Source organism: Chiloscyllium plagiosum, unplaced genomic scaffold, assembly GCF_037043375.1.
Source record: "Chiloscyllium plagiosum isolate Xiang-an unplaced genomic scaffold, Cpla_swu_hap1 HiC_scaffold_30, whole genome shotgun sequence".
NCBI lineage: Eukaryota > Metazoa > Chordata > Chondrichthyes > Orectolobiformes > Hemiscylliidae > Chiloscyllium > Chiloscyllium plagiosum.
Genome location: NW_028270168.1, coordinates 48,386,793 through 48,406,540, shown reverse-complemented (window position 1 = coordinate 48,406,540; position 19,748 = coordinate 48,386,793).

Genomic DNA, 19,748 nt, shown 5'->3' with positions numbered 1-19,748 from the left:
TCCAAATGGGCTCATAAAGAACAGCATGGTGGCACAATGGTTAGCACTGCTGCCTCACAGTGCCAGGAACCCAGGTTTGTTTCCACCTTGGGTGACTATCTGAGTGGAGTTTGCACATTTGCCCCTTGCCTGTACAGGCTTGCTCCAGTTCCACCCACAGTCTGAAAATGTTCAAGTTAAGTAGATTGGTCATGCTAAATTGCCTATAGTGTGCAAGCGAGGTGGACTAGCCATGGGAAATGTGGACCTGATGGTCTGCTTCCACACGGTAGGGATTCTATGAAAGGAAGAACCATACCCACAAACTAGAAGGAGCTTCCAAATTGATCAGTGTTCGCCCTTTTCTGACATCTATTGTCACATTCAGCTTCTACGCTTATAGCAGACAGAATGAGAGGAGTGAAGAGACAGAAAGGATGGGGAGGCATGGGTTCAATGTTCAAAGGGAGGTTTAAAAAGACAAGGTGTGAGCATGAACGTTAAAGCATCCAGAAGATAGCAAGGCCAATATCAGGAATATCATACTGGGAGAGAGACAGGATGATGTCATCAGTGAGGAGGACAGAGTGAGATGGACCCACATTGCAGGAAAAGCAAAGATGTGAAAAGTGAGGAAGTCAGAGAGAAAATCAGTTAGAAACAAATAAAAACTGCAGATGCTGGAATCCAAAGTAGGCAGGCAGGAGGCTGGACGAACACAGCAAGCCAGGCAGCATCAGGAGATGGAGAAGTCAACGTTTAGGGTATAACCCTTCTTCAGGGCTGGGGGTGGCTGTAGGGGGAGCTGCAGATAAAGGGGGGGTGGGGTGGGCAGGGCTTTGGGTGGGGAGACGGGCAGAGTGGTGAGGTAGAGAAAGGCAGACACAGGTAGAGAGTACGACCTAGTTGGTCAATGGAATGAATGAGTCCGGTTGATGGCTGGAAGGAAGTGGGGATCAGAGGAACTGAACGGAGGGGGAGGGGCCGGGAAAAGAGTTGGGGACGGAAGGGAGGTTATTTGAAATTGGACAACTCAATGTTGAGTCCTCCAGGCTGTAGGCTGCCCAGACAGAAGGTGAGATGATGCGCCTCCAATTTACGGTCTGATTCATTGTGGAAATGGAAGAGGCAAAGGATGGTCATGTCAAAAAGGGAGTGGGAAGGAGAATTAAAATGAACGGTAACTTGGAGGTCCGGTCAGCCTCTGCAGGCCGGCTGAGATGCTCGGCGAAACGTTCCCTCAGTTTCTGTTTGGTCTCCCTGATGTAGAGAAGACCACATCAAGAAAGGTGGGGGAGGTGGACTGAGTCAATTTGAGGGTGGGGTGGAAGTTGTGGGTGAAGTCGGTGAACTGCTGCAGTTCAGCCTGGGTGCAGGATGCAGCACCAATGCAGTCATCGATGTAATGGCAGAAGAGTTAGGGCACAGTGCCTGTGTAGGTATTGAAGAGCGACTGTTCAATATGGCCGACAAAGAGGCAGGCATAGCTGGGGCCCATCCAAGTGCACATGGCCAACCCCTCGATTTGGAGGAAAAGGGAGGAGTTAAAAGAAAAGTTATTAAAGGTAAGGACTGGTTCGGTGAGCTGGAGGAGAGTATTGGTGGAGGGAGACTGGATAGGTCTGTTGGAGAGGAAGGAGCTGAAGGCCTGAAGGCCATCCTTGTGGGATATGGACATATACAAGGATTGCACATCTGTAATGAAGATAAAGCGCTGGGGGCCAGGGAGCTGGAAGTTATTGAAGAGGTGGGTCTCAGGCGACTGACTGTGTGGAGTTTGCACGTTCTCCCCGTATCTGCGTGGGTTTCCTCCGGCTGCTCCGGTTTCCTCCCACAGTCCAAAGATGTGCAGGTCAGGTGAATTGGCCATGCTAAATTGCCTGTAGTGTTAGGTAAGGGGTAAATGTAGGGGCATGGGTGGGTTGCGCTTCGGCGGGGCGGTGTGGACTTGTTGGGCTGAAGGGCCTGTTTCCACACTGTAAGTAATCTAAGTAATCTAATCTAAATCTAAGTAATCTAATCTAAGGTGAAGAGAGTGGTTAGTGTCCTGGGTGTAGGTGGGAAGTGTCTGGACCAAGGAGGAGAGATGGAGTCGAGATAGGAAGAAATGAGCTCTATGGGGAGGAGAATGTGGAGAAGATGGGCCGGCTGGGATGATTGGGCTTGTGGATCTTGGGGAGCAGGTACAACCAGGCAATGTGGGACTGGGGAACTATGAGTTTGGAGGTGGTCGACGGGAGATCACTGGAGGTGATGTGGTCATGGACAGTGTGAGTGATGGTGGCCTGGTGGGCCATGGTGAGGTCGTGGTCAAGGGGAAGGTAGGACATGATGTCGGAGAGTTAGCTTTCAGCCTCTGCGACATAGAGGTCTATTCTCCAGACTATCACCGCCCTGCCTTTGTCAGCGGGTTTGATAGTGAACCAGGGGTTGGTGCAGAGAGTGTGGAGTGCTGCACGTTCAGCAGGGGTAATTAAATCAGAGCAATATAAGAGGGAAAATAGGTGACAATATTCAGCACCACAGAAGGACGTGGAGGCTAAGTCACTAAATATATTCAAAAAGTAGGTAAATGTTGAGGTATCAAGGGGTATGGGAGAAAGCAGGAATATTCCACTGAGATAGACAGTCAGCCATGATCATATTGAATGGTCTGATGGACCAACTCTTACTTCCAGTTTCCATGTTTCTATGTTTAATATCTTTAAAAAAAAATCTCATTGACTTCAAGCAAGAATTAGAATTGAGAAACATTCAGACAAGACTAAACTATAAAAGAAGGCCGCAGCACAGGAGGGAAAAGATTCATAATAATGGAAACATGTAGAAAAACAAAGGCAATAATCTTACAGAATCAGAGGAGAGAGCAAAGGGCACATCGATCAGGAGTAGGAACTGTAGACTGAATCTCCACATCCAAATAAAAAGTTAACATAACTTTGGGCGGCACGGTGGCATGGTGGTTAGCACTGCTGCCTCACAGCGCCAGAGATCCGGGTTCAATTCCCGCCTCAGGCGACTGACTGTGTCGAGTTTGCATGTTCTCCCCGTGTCTGCGTGGGTTTCCTCCGGGTGCTCCGGTTTCCTCCCACAGTCCAAAGATGTGCAGGTTAGGTGAATTGGCCACGCTAAATTGCTGTAGTGTTAGGTAAGGGGTAAATGTAGGGGCATGGGTGGGTTGCGCTTCGGCGGGTCGGTGTGGACTTGTTGGGCCGAAGGGCCTGAATCCACACTGTAAGTAATCTAATCTAATCTAATAACCTGACAATAGATCCCTTGAAACAAACTCAGAGAGTGTTGGAGAAACTCAGCAGGTCTGGCAGCATCTGTGGAGAAACATTTTGAATCTGGTATAAGGCCATAAGACATGGGAGCAGAATTAGGCCATTGGGCCCATTCAATCATGGCTGGTTCAAGCTCATTCTCCTGCCTTCTCCCATAATCTTTGACACCCTTATTAATCAAGAACCTATCTATCTATTGAAAGAACAGTCCATGACTATGTAAATACAGCCTCATGTTGCTCTGTTGTCAGACTGCATGGTATGTTAGTTCAGTGCTTACGAACAACCAAGGGCTTGTGAATTTATATCCCATAAGGGCAAGTTGCGCATCTTAAGACAATTAGCATAACAATTAGTGAGGTTCCACTGAAAAACTAACCAGAAAGACTTCCAATTTGTAACATTGGGACGAATCATTCTGTCCTGCAGATTTCTGCATGGTCTGGTCTGTAGGTGAGATCAGACAGATGGATGATTCAACAGGCCTTGCTGTGCAAACAAAATGCTTTCTCAATAGAAGGACCCCTGAGAGCAACAAAGACAGCCACATCATAGATTCACGTTCACTGGAAACTAGATCCAGGCTGCCAAACATCACTTTGTGTGAGATCCAACAGACAGCTTGCATAAGTCACTTGTATGTGATCCTATTAACTGCAGTCAAGAGTATTTATTCATTGAAATTAGTTGCCTTTTAGATATAAATATCCATTAATGACATCTTAGTCTGAACTGTTTATGTATCGAGACAATGCTCATTTCATTATTTATGCATGCAGGAAGCAAGTTACATATTCCATTTTTGTTGTGAGTCAGACAGTTATCAAAACACACTCAAGCAAGTCAGAAAAATCTTGATTATAGATAATTTCCAGAGGATGTGCAGGAATAGGAAGAAGTCTCAGAGAAAAAAGTCAATGTCTACTCATAAAAAATACAACAACCTTATCAGAGAGTGCCTAAAGCATTCCTGAGGGAAATTGGTGTTCCAAATAACTCAAATCTGCTTCTGTCAGTGGTCATATCATGAAGCTTGGTATTGGGTCAGTGTCCTAATTAGCTTAAATACCAAGGCTGGGTTAACAGAAATTAGAGCCTGCAGTGATAAAGCTACATTGTTGGGGTGGCATAATTCTCAAGAATAAAGGTATGCTCCAAGTAACACGACAACACAAAAGGCATAAAACAGATTTTACATTTAATTTGCAATTAAAACTTTCTCATTTCTGAGCCTGCATGCATGTCTCCACCTTAACATCAATGAAGCGTTGTAAGGTATTTAACTACTTTCAAGAGATGGTGAAATGGTTAAGCAAACCAAGTTGTGCCAAGTCTATTCCAAGAAAAGCCAGTCAGAGGACAAACTGGAGAATATTTCATTTGGATTTCTCGACTCATGACCAAACCCAAAAAGAAAAAGAATAATCTATTGATGATACCTCTGTTGGGAAAGAGCATTGTTTCTTACTGTCTACAGGAAGGAAATCTATGGCTATACAAGATTGATGAAAAAGCCTTTCATTCCTATCATCTCTGAAGAATTTTCAGAAGGCAAAAATCAGCAGAGGAGGAGAACAAAAAGCAAATGCTGACAATAAGAGTGAGAAATACACCCCAATTGTATTATTTGATGATTTTTTTGACTGAGGTTGTGCAGACAGTAATGCTGCATGCAGAAAAATTGTAGTAGCAGATTTGATATTAATGTCGGATGATAAGATGACATAAATCCAAGAGAAACATTTTGTTTCTTCATCCACCCAAACAGAATCATCAGTATCCATGACAGACATCATGGTAATCCTTCAGAACCATGGGGTTGGGGGAATGTTTGGTGCATCAGTACACGGACCGTAGAGGATTGTGGGTAAAGAGTTTATGCACCTGAACACAGATTATCAGCAGATTGGTAAGAAAGATTTGTTTGCACAAAATGAAGGTGAATTATACAAAACCCTATGGAAGCCAGGCCAATGCCCACAGTTTCAGTATGTGATAAAAAAGAAATTGCCTCGTTCAAATGGTGTTTGTTTCTACCAAGTAGCCGCCTTCAATGATGGAAATTCATGAGACTAAACATCCCACGGATGTTGTTGTGGGTCTACTACTTGGTTTATCAGGGATGGGTTTGTCTGTAAAATGTCATTCAGGAGATTAAGACCCTCCAGAAAAGCTAATGGAGTAACATCCTTCATCCAAGTGATGACAGGTCCTCCACTGGACAGCTAATTTACAAATCATGTGATGTCAAGATCAGAACAGTCCTCAAGCCAAAGACCTACCAATTTTCCAAGTCCAGAGAGACTGTGTTCTGGAAGAACTGTGAAATCACTGCAACAACTGAATTTGTGAAGTCAGAGATTTTGGGGAGATGGGTAAATGTAATTATGTAAAGAACTTGCCAATATCATAAAAGCCTGGGTGGGGGGCAAGGAGTAATATAGTAAAATGGGAAGATAGGAGCATTAGAACAGAAACAGGTCATGCAACAAACCAAATACACTTCAGAAATCTAGATCATGGATGATCATCCATCTGGAGACCATATTCCCATGCTATTTCTATATGCTTTGATGATATCAGCAACTAAATCTATCAATCTCTGTCAGGAACTTAGTTAAATCTCTACTGACCACTGGGAGTTCCAAAGATTTACCTTTCTCCGAGTGAATAAATTCTTCAACTCAGTCCTACATGGCTTGCCTTTATTCTGTGATTGTTCCCCTGGTTCTAGACACATCTGACAGGGAAAACAGCCTTTCCACATTGACTTGGTCTAGACTTTCACAAATTATGTAATTTTCAATGAAATCACCTCTCATTCTTCTAACCTCCAGAAATTGCATCCTCAGTCTGTTCTATTGCACTCCCTCTCTCTAGCATCCATCTACTTCCTTAGGCAAAGGGGCTAGACCAGCACACAGTACTCCAGGCACAATCAACAGCTGGTGATGCTAATTGATACTATGGGTTCAATTCCTGCACCAACTGAGATCACCATGGAGGTCCTTGCCTCTCATCTGAGGCAAGGTAGCCCTCAAGTTAAACCACCATTCAGTGATGTCTCTCTAATGAGAGAGCAGTGCTATTGTCCTCTGGAACTATAGTAGCTTTATCTTCATCTTTCAACAATAGCACTGCATTCCTCATGGACAACAATGCTATCCAATCTCTTACCACTTCAGAAGTATGCTGCTCCTTGTTTCCTCATATCAAAGTGGGTGATCTCACACTTCGCTTAATAATATACTGGGCCATGCCCTTGCCCACTCAATCTGCCTGTCTAAATCTCCTTGAAGTGTCTTTGCATTCTCCTCACCTTCCCATCAGGTTTTGTGTCATTTACAGACGTAGAGAAATTGGATTGATCCCCACATTCAAATCATTAATTTCCCTATTATTGTCATTGACCGAATAGGTTTGGAGTTACCATTTTCTCTCGCTCCTGTGTTAAACAGTGGGATTACGTTTGCAACTACCAACTCTGTAGGCATTGTTGCAGCACATTAAGCAGTGATGACCACTACATCCATTATCTCTATGGCTAACTCTCACCACATTCTCGGGTGATAGTCATCGGGTCCTGAGGATTTGTTAACTTTAACTTAACTCCTATTATTTTCTCCAATGCTACTTTCTTTACTAATGCTAGGTTCTTTCAGTTCCACATTCTGACCTGTCCCTCAGATCCTATATGCATTTACTTCTGGTTATGTACGGATTCACTACCTTTGGAACAGTGCACCCATGCATACTGCTCTAGAGTTGAATGTTTTTGCTAATTGAAATCTCCCGATGGATCACACAGATCTTGCAGTAGATAGAGGATTTCTATTAGAGAACTACCTGCATTTTTGTGATATATGCAGGACATCCATGCCCCTATTGCCTGCAGATGACAAGGATTTGTTATTCAGGGACTGTCTTTTATCTTGTTCTGTGAAGACAGAAACAAATTACTTATTCAGTTTTTTCTGCCATTTGTCTATTTCCTATCATAAATTCTCTTGTCTCTGCTGGTGAAGGAGCCATATTTGTACTTGCTAATCCTTTCCATTTTTGTTCTTCTTGTTTGTTGATACCAATATTCTATTTTCCCTTTATTAATTAATTTATTTGTCCTCCTTTAATGAACATCAGAATTCCCCCAATCCTCAGTCTTAAATTACATTGTTTGGCACTTTATAAGCCTCCCCTTTGATCTAATGCTACTTTTAAATTCTTTTATTGACTATGACTCTCTCATTTTTCTATTGGGAACCTTTCTCTTGAGGAGTGTGTGTACTTTGTAAACCATGTAGCAATTACTTACTTACCAGCCATTGTCTATCTACAGGCAAATCTTTCTATGTTTTTTTCCAATTCACCATAGCCATTTCTTCTTTATAGACTCATAATTTAAATAGCTTCAAGCCCTAGTTTCACATAAAATCCATATTTTTATTCTGTAATGGAAAGTCTATAAATATTCTTTTATAACAAGATTATTAGTAAACTCTTTCAGATCGCATAATGTTAGATCTAAAATAGCCTTGCCTTAGTTATTTCCCCAACAAATAGTTTCAGAAAACTGTCTCCAACACATTCCAGAAACCTCTCATCCACACTGATTTTTACCACATCTGACCTTGCCACTGTTTAGGAAACCTAAACACATAAATGACAGCTGGGCCATACCACCAGTAGTTCACCAGAGGCTCCCTGATGATGTTACCTAGTAGGGTGACGAAACGTCTGAAAATGAACCTCAGCGAGCAAACCTATATCCAGAACCTCAACCTGAGCTTCTCAAAACTCACTATTACTACTACTCTTTGATGGTCTATAAACCATTCCTAAGTGCTGTCCCTTCCTGTACTTTGGCTCCACTCAAACAGTTTACACATCCTGTACTTCTGGTCAGAGGTCTTACCTCACCAATTCACTGAACCAGTCCCTTATTGTCAACAGCTCCTTTTATCCCAGCTCACTAAATCCGGCTTTTGGAACTTCATACCTCTTTTTACCTGTATTGTTGGTACCAATATGCATCAGAATATCTACCTCTTCAACAATGTTCTGCAGCTACTATGTGACATCCTTGAGCCCGGCATCAGGGACACAACATTGTTTCACCTCTGCAGCCACAGAACCTCCTGTTTGTTCCCCTAAGTAATGGATTACTGGCCGCAATGGTCCCTCTCACATTCTTTTCCCCCTCACACCCTTGACCACCCATGTATCTGAACCAAATGTGCGCCACAAATATGGCTCTTGCCGCATTCCTCTGATGAACAATCATTCTCACTGATGTCCAAAATGTAAAAACCAGTTGATAGACACAGGAGGTACCAACTCTAACTGCTCACTAACTTCCCGGTCCCTTTCTGTGGCATAACAATTTTGCAAAGTGGGCTATCCACACAATTTTAAGCCTTACAGATGCAACACAGAAACTCGACTCCAACCTCTGCAAGAGGTCCAGGTAGACTTCTTTTCTGCATTCAACCTGTTCAGAGGTGCTATTACACACACCTTTGGAACACATAGAACTTGAACCCATGCCTCCTGGCTCGGGGGAGGGACCCTATCACTCTGCTACATGAGTCTTTCTGCTTTAGTTCCAAAACTCCAGAGCTGGGTGGCATCATCGCTCAACAGTTAGCTGCCTCACACTGCCAGGGGATTGTGTTCAATTCCACCCTCAGGCGAGTATCTGTGTGGAGTTTGCACATTCTCCCTGTGTCTCTGTGAGTTTCCTCGGGGTGCTGTGGTTTCCTCCCACAATCCAAAGTTATGCAGTCTTTGAGAAATGTGGCGTTATAGGGATGGGATGGGAAGAGTCTGGGTGAGATGTTCTTTGAGGGTCGAATGGACTCAAGGGCTGCTTCCACACTGTAAGGATTCTAGGAATCCCCTAGTTCCTAATCAGTTCAAGGTGTGCAGCTGAAGACACATAATTGTCTCACCAGCCTGCAGTAATACCGTGACAATGGCCTGGTGGTATTATCTCAGGTCAATTAATTCAGTAATATCTTGGGGACCAGGTTCAAATCCTGCCTTGGCTAAGGGTGGAGTTTGAATTTAATAAACAACTGGGATTAAAAGTCTAGTGAGGTTATTGTTGTTTGTGCTACATTATGACGTGCAATCACTTTTATTTGTTTTAGTAACACATGAATAACTTGCATTTATATAGCACCCTTTGATATCATAAAACATTTTGAGGCGCAACATAAGAGCACAGACTCTAAATGACACAGAGCAAGGTAAAAGAATAATCAAGTTCTGTTATCACCAACGATTGGTGCCCAGGGCATGAGACAGAACTTTCCTCCCCTTGTCTGAATACTGTAGTATATTAATCTGCAACAACAATGGCAGCCTGGATTCGATAAGCAGAACAACAGGCGCTAATGCATTTCATTTGATTCCAAACCTCCTTGTGCCTTTTTCTAGTTTCTGACATCTTTTATGTATTCTGTGCTCAGCCCTGTGTGCAGGTCCTGACTTTTCAATTATTTTGTTGGTCTTTGAAGCAATGAACACCAAGGAGTACATATAATTAACTGCTAGAACTCACTTCCCTAGCTGAGGGGAGCAGGGCCATATTATGCAACACAGTAAGGAATGTGAACATATCAAACACCCGTGTGTTACATCCCTGTTACTTTCCATCTTAATGAATCTAGCAACATGATCGGCTGCTTTCTTCAAGGGCGCTCAATGCAGAGAATATAAATCTGACCTCAGTGTTAGAATGTGACGCTGTATCTTGATGTTTTAATCCATTGTTAAAGTGAATAATTCAATTACTGGACAGAATTCTTACAAAAATTTCAAAATGAGTTACCTGTTCGAATCACAATGATGGAAGTGCACCCAATCCCATACGCATGATCCAACCTGTGCACTGGTTAATCTAATTGCTCCAGGCAAGCAATGTTTGATAAGGGAAAGGAAGATGCTTTTTACATATAGAGTACATTTTTAACTTCAGTTCATCCTGAAGCATTTTGCACTCAATGAATCACTCTTAAATTGCAGTCACTGATATAATATTAGAGGCATGGCAACTATTTTATATGCAGCAAGTTTGCACAAACAGAAACGTGATCATGGCCAAATGATCTGTTTTGATGCTGGTTGTTGAGGGATAATTGGTGACCAGGAACAACCAAACAATGTCCTCTTCTTTGATTAGTGCTATGGGATTTTATCTATTCACCAGATTGGAGCTAGGTCTGATAGGAAAGATGGCATATTCAACAGTCCACAATATAATGATTGCAAAGAGGTCAGCCAGGTGAACCTCATAGAACATGAGTTCCCTGATTGGGGATATTAGCTTTGTACAATCAGGGAGCCTTGGCTGACAGACATAAATAGGAATGTCACTGTTTGATCACACAGCATTGTCCTTTCATGTGAAGGGCATTGCTTGTCACTTGCGTGTTTCCTTTCTTCCTGCTGGTGGAAACTAAAACAAAACAGGAATGTCAAATATCCCGGTCATTCTGAGAGCTGGCTCTGAGCTCGCTGGGTCAGCAACATGTACCATGCACGTGTAACCAAAGTTTTACTTGGTGACGGAATACTGGCCTCTGTGGAGTTAGTTCACACATGACCCTCAGGGTGGAGTGAGAATTGACCAAAAATCTTTGGACTCTGAGCCAAGCCTAACAACTTCATGTATTGAGTGTTCCATTCAGACCACCTTCAAACAAATCGGTAATGAAATAAATTACTAGTTTGCCACAGGTCACTTCTTGCTTTGATGCAATGTGGTTGGCAGCTCATATTTTCCATGCGCCTATCAGTTGTTGTACTTACCAGGATGAAGACTGTCAGTCCTACACCGGTCCCCGTCTGCAACTCTTTTCTCAGTATATCGATGACTTCTTCTATGTCGCCACATGTTCCCACCAGGAATTTGTTCATTTTGCCTCCAATTTCCACCCCTCTATAATTTTCACATTGTCCATTTCCAGCATCTCCTTTCCCTTCTATCCCTTGACCACTCTGTCTCCATTTAGGGGAATAAGCTATCCACTGCCATCCACTGCTAAACCACTGACTCCCAACACTACTTCAATGTAGCTCTTCCCATGCCATGTTTTGCAAGGATTCTATCCCATTCTCTCAGTTCCTTCACCTATGCCGCATTTGTTTGGATAATACCACCTTCCAAAACAATGCAACTAATATGGCTTTCTTCTTCCATAACCATGGTTTCTTGTCCACTATTGTTGACAGGGTCCTCAAACATATCCAACCTATCACCCACATTCTGTTCTTGCCCCTTCCCATGACTCACAATGGCATGATCAAGTCCCCCTTGTCCTCACTTTTCACCCCAGCAGCCTCTGCATTCAAAGGATTATTTTCTGCCATTTCATCAACTCCAGCAGAATGCCACCACCAAACACATCTTCCCCTCACTCCCCGTTCTGTATTTCGCAGAAATCATGCCTTCTGGGATGTCCTAGTCCATTCACCAACCACTTAAAACATGCCCCACCCCACTTTCCACTGGCACCTTCCCATGTAACCACAGAAGGTGCAACACTTCCCCTCCTTCCCGCTCACCATCCTAGGGTCCAAACAGTCTTTCCAGGTGAAGCAACATTTCAGCTGTACCCCCTCCAATCCTGTGTACTATGTTCGCTGCACCCAGTGTGATCTACTCCACATTGGAGAAACCAAATGCAGACTGGGTAGCCATTTTGTAAAACACCTCTGATCTGTACATAAGCATAACCTCAATCATTTTGACACGTCATCCTACTCGCATGCTCATTTACGGGCGGCATGGTGGCACAGTGGTTAGCACTGCTGCCTCACAGCGCCAGAGACCCGGGTTCAATTCCTGCCTCAGGAGTTTGCACATTCTCCCCGTGTCTGTGTGAGTTTGCTCTGGGTGCTCCAGTTTCCTCCCACAGTCCAAAAATGTGCAGGTAGGTGAATTGGCCGTAGTGTTAGGGGCAGGGGTAAATGTAGGTGTGTTGTGCTTTGGCGGGTCGGTGTGGACTTGTTGGGCCAAAGGGCCTGTTTCTACACTGTAAGTAATCTAATCTAATCTAATCTAATTGTCTGTCCTCGGCATACTGCAATGAACCAGTGAATCACAGCGTAAACTGGAGGAACAAGGCCTCATCTTCAGACTAGGCATTTTACAGCCATCTGGACTTAATATGGAGTTCAACACCTTCAGATTGTGAACCAACTCCCATTCCTTCCTTTTCTTTTAAGTTTACTTGTTACATTCTCAGTCACCATATTCTCTCACCCCTCCTTCCTGATAAATCTATAAACTGAACAATCAGGATCAGAGATACTCTCTTTTGCTTAAAATCTAAAGTCTTCCCAATTGCACGGCATGTCTCTCTTAAAAAAAAATGAACCATCGGCCTGATTTCCAATTTAAAGATACAGTAAAAAACAGGAGTCAACGGACAGTCTATATACAGTGCTCTCCTAAACACAGCTTTTAAAATGCTAAAAAGCAGTTTTCTGAATAAACTGGTCTCAACTGTATACAGAGGACAATTGGTTCTGTCATTTTGTCGTTTTCTCCAGGTTGACACAAAATAGAGAGAAGCCCCTGTGAATCATGCCCCTATTTGTGGTGACAACCATCTGCTACTGCAAACCTGAATTTATTAATGGGCCAGTTTCTAAAGTGATTAAAGCCCACGAAAGAAACAACAGCAAAAAAAAAGTAAAACGGAATCAGAAAAAGATAAATAAAGGAGAGCAAAGCAAAATAAGTGAAAGAAAGAAGCAAATAGATGTCAAATCTTACAATTAAAAACATTTCAATTCAACAAGAAGTGGATAGCTAACTCTAATTATGGGTTATGCAGCCAATGACATCTTCACTGACTTACAGCTGTTCAAACAATGTATGCAGCATTTGTTTATTGAACAAGCGATCCCTAGAAGAGAGCTCTGAAACTTTTACTGTCAAGGATGGGTTTCACAGAATTAATGCACTCTGTATTTTGGAGGAAGATCAGAAAATCAAGAAAAAGATCTGAACCAACCTGAAGGTAAGAATGAACTTCAGGTTAAACAGACTTCACCTTATATCAGATAGACAGATATCTCTCAGTCAGTTAATAAGACTTTGAGTGCGAGCAGCAGCTAAGGTAAGACAGTTTGTTTTAGGGTTGCTTGCCGGTATCGGGCAGCGGTGTTTTTTTCTCTCTTTACAGAGAGAGCGGGAGCAGCAGGGGGAAGTGACGAAGACCGGAGGGGCAGCCGGGAAGGAAAGCAGTGAGTATAAATACTCACCCTTCGACGCCAATGGTCACTTTGAGTGCGAGCAGCAGCTAAGGTAAGACAGTTTGTTTTAGGGTTGCTTGCCGGTAGCGGGCAGCGGTGTTTTTTTCTCTCTTTACAGAGAGAGCGGGAGCAGCAGGGGGAAGTGACGAAGACCGGAGGGGCAGCCGGGTAGGTTTTATTTCCCTTTAAAAGCGCGCTCTCTCTGTAAAGATATTACGTGCAATTCTGGTCTCCTTGCTATCGAAAAGATGTTGTGAAACTTGAAAGGGTTCAGAAAAGATTTACAAGGATGTTGCCAGGGTTGGAGGATCTGAGCCACAGGGAGAGGCTGAACAGGCTGGGGCTGTTTTCCCTGGAGCGTCGGAGGCTGAGGGGTGACCTTATACAGGTTTACAAAATTATGAGGATCATGGATAGGATAAATAGGCAAAGTCTTTTCCCTGGGGGTGGGGAGTCCAGAACTCGAGGGCATAGGTTTAGGGTGAGAGGGGAAAGATATAAAAGAGACCTACGGGGCTTCTTTTTCATGCAGAGGGTGGTACGTGTATGGAATGAGCTGTCAGAGGATGTGGTGGAGGCTGGTACAATTGCAACATTTAAGAGGCATTTGGATGGGTATATGAATAGGAAGGGTTTGGAGGGATATGGGCCGGTTGCTGGCAGATGGGACTAGATTGGGTTGGGATATCTGGTCGTCATGGACGGGTTGGACCGAAGGGTCTGTTTCCATGCTGTACATCTTTATGACTCTATGTCCTTCTCCAGGAGGTATCCCAATGATCCATAGACCTCATGCCCTCTCTCCTACACCAGCCCTGCAGCCATGTGTTCATCTGCACTCGCTCTCTATTCCTAGCCTCACTCACCCGTAGTACCGGTAGCAATCCTACAATTACTACTCTGCTCGTCCTGTCTTTTAGCTTCCACCCTAACTCCCTGTATTCACTTTTCATGCTCTCATCCATTTTCCTAGCTATGTCATTGCTAGGACCAGTCAACACTATTGCCATAGGCAGCAGGTAAACCTGGACAGTAAGATCTGGAACAGAAGTGGTTTGTCAAACCTAACCAAAAGCTGTCCAGTATTTCTCTTTATTTATAAAACGTGTGGCGCCAAAGGACAATATGCATTCACGTGCAGGAAATCTACTTCCAAAAACCAAGCCGGACCTCAGAACAAAACCCATGTGACAAAAAAGACAATGCAACTCCACAGCTCTAGCTTGGAAGAAAGTTATCAGAACATGGACAAACACGGCAGTGAAGTGCACAGTCAGCTGAGCAAAAGGCAGAGTTCAGATGACTGAGAATCATTGAACTCATACATCCATGTCAACAGTATAAGACCTTCAAAAGTTTTTAGATCTTTAACACTATATATCCTGAAAGGGCTGGATAACACATATTGAAATGTTAAATCAACACAGGAGCTAGTGCCAATATATTACCACTCAGAGTTCTGAAAGACATGTACCTCAACAAGTGGTGCTCCATGGCACGACCTACTAGTGACTATCTCACACTGTATAAGAAATCACCGATTCCATGCACAATCACACAGACATACCAATACACAAATTCAGCTTGGCTTCCCAAACTCTATTTGGCAATTACTGATGGTCCAGTCTGCACAGGACTCAGTAAAAATGAAGAATCATTTTGGACTCAAAATGTTAACGTTGTTTCTCCCTCTGTAGGCGAGTTGGTCCCACAGGTCCTGTTTTTATGTACACAGATCTTGGTGGTGTCACAACTCATGAGATTCAAACCCTACAGATTAAGTATGACACAATTAAATCCTTCAAGAATCTCAAACGGCTGCAACCAGATCATTTCAACACGATCAGCAATTTTAACAGTGACGCAATACTTCATCTCAGAATGATACAGCTGTATGTATTGATCATCCTCGGAAGTGCAGAGTGAACATTCAGCTTTGAGTGGAACTGAACAAGATAGAGAGAAATTCCGTCGTTCAGAAGGTGAACCAACTCACAGTTTACCGTGCTCTATCGTGTGTGTCTTAACGAAAGATGGCACCAAAGGAATAAGCCTGAATCAAAGACACCCTAAACTTTCATTTCAAAGGTTTCCACATATCATGCTGACCTTGGAAGAATTAAATTTTCAATGGAAATTTTCGAAGTAGGCTCTTTTTCAAACTAAATATGGAGTGCAGCTACTGGTCCATCCATTTACTGGAAGGATCATAATATTTTGGGTGCAATTGGGATGACATTGTTTCTGACGATTACTATTCGGGCTCTCAGTTAGTGAAGACCTCTTCACTAGATAGAATTAATGAACATGTGGCTGGTTATATTTGTACAGCTGATGATATCTCAGTTATGGGGAAGACAAAGGCAGACCGTGGCCATAAATTTCACATTTTGATGATAGCAATGCAGCAACACAGGTTGATAATTAACAACATGAAATGTCAGGCCATCATCAGCAAGATAAACATTTTCAGGTCCATTTACCTTAACCATAGGGTCCATCACAATCCAGGTAAGATCAAGGATGTGAAATGAATCCCAACCTCCCAGATTAAAGAATACGATGATATTGCATATAGGCCAATGCGTTTGACCTTTGCAAGATGGAAAATCCATTACTTTTCATTCAAATACCCTGTCAGCTGTGCAAACCAATTATTCTAACACTGAGAGAAAAACATTAGCTCTGATATTCTGCACCATACAGCCTCACAGCCACTGATTCGGCAAGAAATTCACTGTCAAAACAGATCGCAAGCCACTAGAGGAGAGCTGCTGTAAACCTGGTAATGAGGGAACCATTGCATTTGCAGCATCTACTTGTCAAGGTGCAAATGAATGGCGTTGGAGTCAGCTACAAGCTCGGTACAAGAATTAGTTTAACACAGAGTAGTTTATCCAACCCACAAAAGGACTACAATATTCCTCTTAAACCACATGTTGATACTCGAGATAATGAAACAGAAGACATTCTTGAGATTGATCCGTTGCACTCGACCCAGAGTCAGAGTGAACAACTGCAATCAGAAATTCCAAAGATTAACAGCTTCAAGAATTGCAAACGACCATTATCCAGGGGTGGCCTAACAGGACTAAAGACGTCCCTAAGAAAATTTGTTCCTCTTGGCCATGCAGCGATGAAACTGACATTATCATGACATCGCTTTCAGGATAAAGTCTTAATACCAAAAGCATTATGCCAAGAGGTGGTAACCATGTTACATCAGAGACACATGGTATTGATCACATGAGAAGGCTAGTACATGAATCTATGTGCTGGCCAGGGGTAAGTCAACAACTTGTGGATTTATGTGAGACATTGGCAAACATAGCCACCCCAGCAGCAGAGGGATCCTCTATATCCACATAATGTTTTATTCACTCCTTGGATGAACATAGCAACAACCATAGTCACAGTGCACAGGGAAAACCAACTACTTCTCCACATTGTTTGACAGTTTAGTAACATAATGTGTGCAATCATCACTGACATGATAACCACTACTTTCAGTTTATTCAGAGTCCTGGAATGGATAATGCCTGGTAGCGGGCCACAGTTCACTGGCAAATTATTTGAAAACGTGTGCACTAAATGGGTAGTGACCGATAATACACTGTGGTTGTAGTATCTCTGCCCAAATGCTTCATCAGAATGTTTATGATGTACTATGTAATCAAAGATAATAACAATGCAGTTCTGATTCCCACATGATAGGAAGAATGAAATTGTACTGGAGAGGGTGCAGAGGGGATTCACCGGGATATTACCTGGGATGGAGCACTTTAGTTATGAAGAGAGACTGGATGAGTCTTGAGTTGTTTACTATGGAGCAGAGAAGTTTGAGGGGGTGCCTGATGGAGGTGTATAAGATTGTGAGGGGCATGGATAGTGTGAATAGAAAACCCCTATTCCTCTTACTTGAAGGGTCAATAACAAGGGGCAATGTTTTAAGGTGAAAAGCAGGAGGTTTAGAGGGGTTTTGAGGAAATTTTGTTCACCTAGAAGACGGTAGGGTTTTAAACATGCTGTATGCAAGGATATTTGGGGCTGATAACCTCACAAACTTTAAAAAGCATAAGATTAGCACTTGGAATGAGACAATATTCAAGGTGAGAGGCAAGTGCTGGATTAGTGCAGATTTGGTATAGCTTTGGCAATATAGATGTGTCGGGCCAAAAGGGTTCTTCTTTACTGAATGATTCTGTGTATTCTGCAATTTTATGAATTATCAGATTCCATCACCAAATTGTGAGTGTTCCTTTACCAAATAGACAGTTAAAGAAGGCAGTTCAGCAACACTTTAATGAATGCTGGTCCATAAATGAAGAGCATTTCTCCTCAATGCACAACAATGAATCAAGCAAGAAAATTCTTCTTCAAGTACATCGGAGTATTAAAGAGGTAGATAACCAGCCTAGTGAACTACCACAACTGTGCACTGGACAGTGACTACAGTCACAAATACAAATATTTAGATAACAGCAAATGTTTCCAGAATGTACCACCAGCTCAGATCATACAAAGTCATTGCTGACCATGGTGTTTCATTGCGAAGCCACCTCAGATCAATGTAAGACACCCCAGTCATGCACAGAGTGAAGAAGAACACTCTATCAGTAATGACAATGCGATGATGATGTGTGATAACAAGACAACCAAGTTATCAGTCAAGAGCAATCACACTGAGTGGCAAGATGACAAGGTGGGGAGAGAGATTGAGCTTGTAGGCTGATGGAGAAAGTGAGGTCACGTGGGCTCCAGGGTCCACTAGCTACATGATTAGAGATCTGGCTGGGGCGGCAGGCGATAGATAGTAATGGAAGGGAGTTTCTCAAAATGGAGAACTGTGATCAGTGGTGTTCCACAGGGATCTGCGTTGGGACAATTGTTCTTTGCGATATACATAAATGATCTGGAGGAAAGTATCAGTGGTCTGATTAGCAAGCTTGTAGATGACACTAAGATTGGTGGAGTAGCAGGTAGTGGAGGGGACTGTCAGAGAATGCAACAGAATAAAGATAGATTGGAGAGTTGGGCGGAGAAATGGCAGATGAAGTTCAATCCAGACAAATGCAAGGTGATGCATTTTGGAAGATTCAATTCAAGAGTGAACTATGCGATAAATGAAAAAACCCTGGAGAAAACTAATGTACAAAGAGATCTGGGCATTCAGGTCCATTGTACCCTGAAGGTGGCAACGCAGGTTGATGGGGTGGTTAAGAAGGCATACGGCATGTTTTCCTTCATTGAGTATTGAGGGTGTATTGAGTGCAAGAGTTGGCAGGTCATGTTGCAGTTGTGTAAGACTTTGGTTTGGCCACATTTGCATTACTGCGTACAGTTCTGGTCGTCACATTACCAAAAGGATTTGGATGATTTAGAGAGGATGCAGAGGAGGTTCACCACAGTGTTGCCTGGTATGGAGGATATCAGCTATAATGAGAGGTTGAGTAGATTGGGATTATTTTCATTAGAAAGATGGAGGTGAGGGGGATCTGATTGAGGTCTACAAAATCATGAGAGGTATAGACAGGGTGGATAGAGAAGCTTTTTTTCCTAGAGTGGGGGATTCAACTACTAGGGGTCACAAGTTCAAGCTAAGAGGGGAAACGTTTAAGGGAGATATGCCTTAAACTGGAAAGTTCTTTACACAGGGGGTGGTGGTGCCTGGAACGCACTGCCAGCGGAGGTGGTAGAGTCAGGCACAATAGCGTCATTTAAGATGTGTCTAGGCAGACATATGAATGGACAGGGAGCAGAGGGATACAGATCCTTAGAAACTGGGCAACAGGTTTTGATAGAAGATCTGGATCAGTGCAGACTCAGAGAGCCAAAGGCCTGTTCCTGTGCTGTAATTTTCTTTGTTCTTGTTCTTTGTTCTTTGAGAAATCAAGCCATCATGAGGAAAGCCAAGTTGGAGTGAATGTAGGCCCATGGCTAAAGGAGGACTGTAATTTAGAAGTTTTAACTTTATTTCTTCTTTACTACTTTATATTGAGAAGAGCTGTAATGTTGAACTTTTATCTTATTTTTATTTTTCTACTTTTTAACCCAAGATTCTGTACCTAGGTACCTTGTACCTAAGATGGCATCACCGAGAATGGACACAATATAAAATTTTCACTGTACTCCAGTAGCCTGTGATTGAGTACATGTGACAATAAAGCATGATTCTAATTCTAAAGACAGGTGCACTATCACCAGACCAGGCTGAGTTTA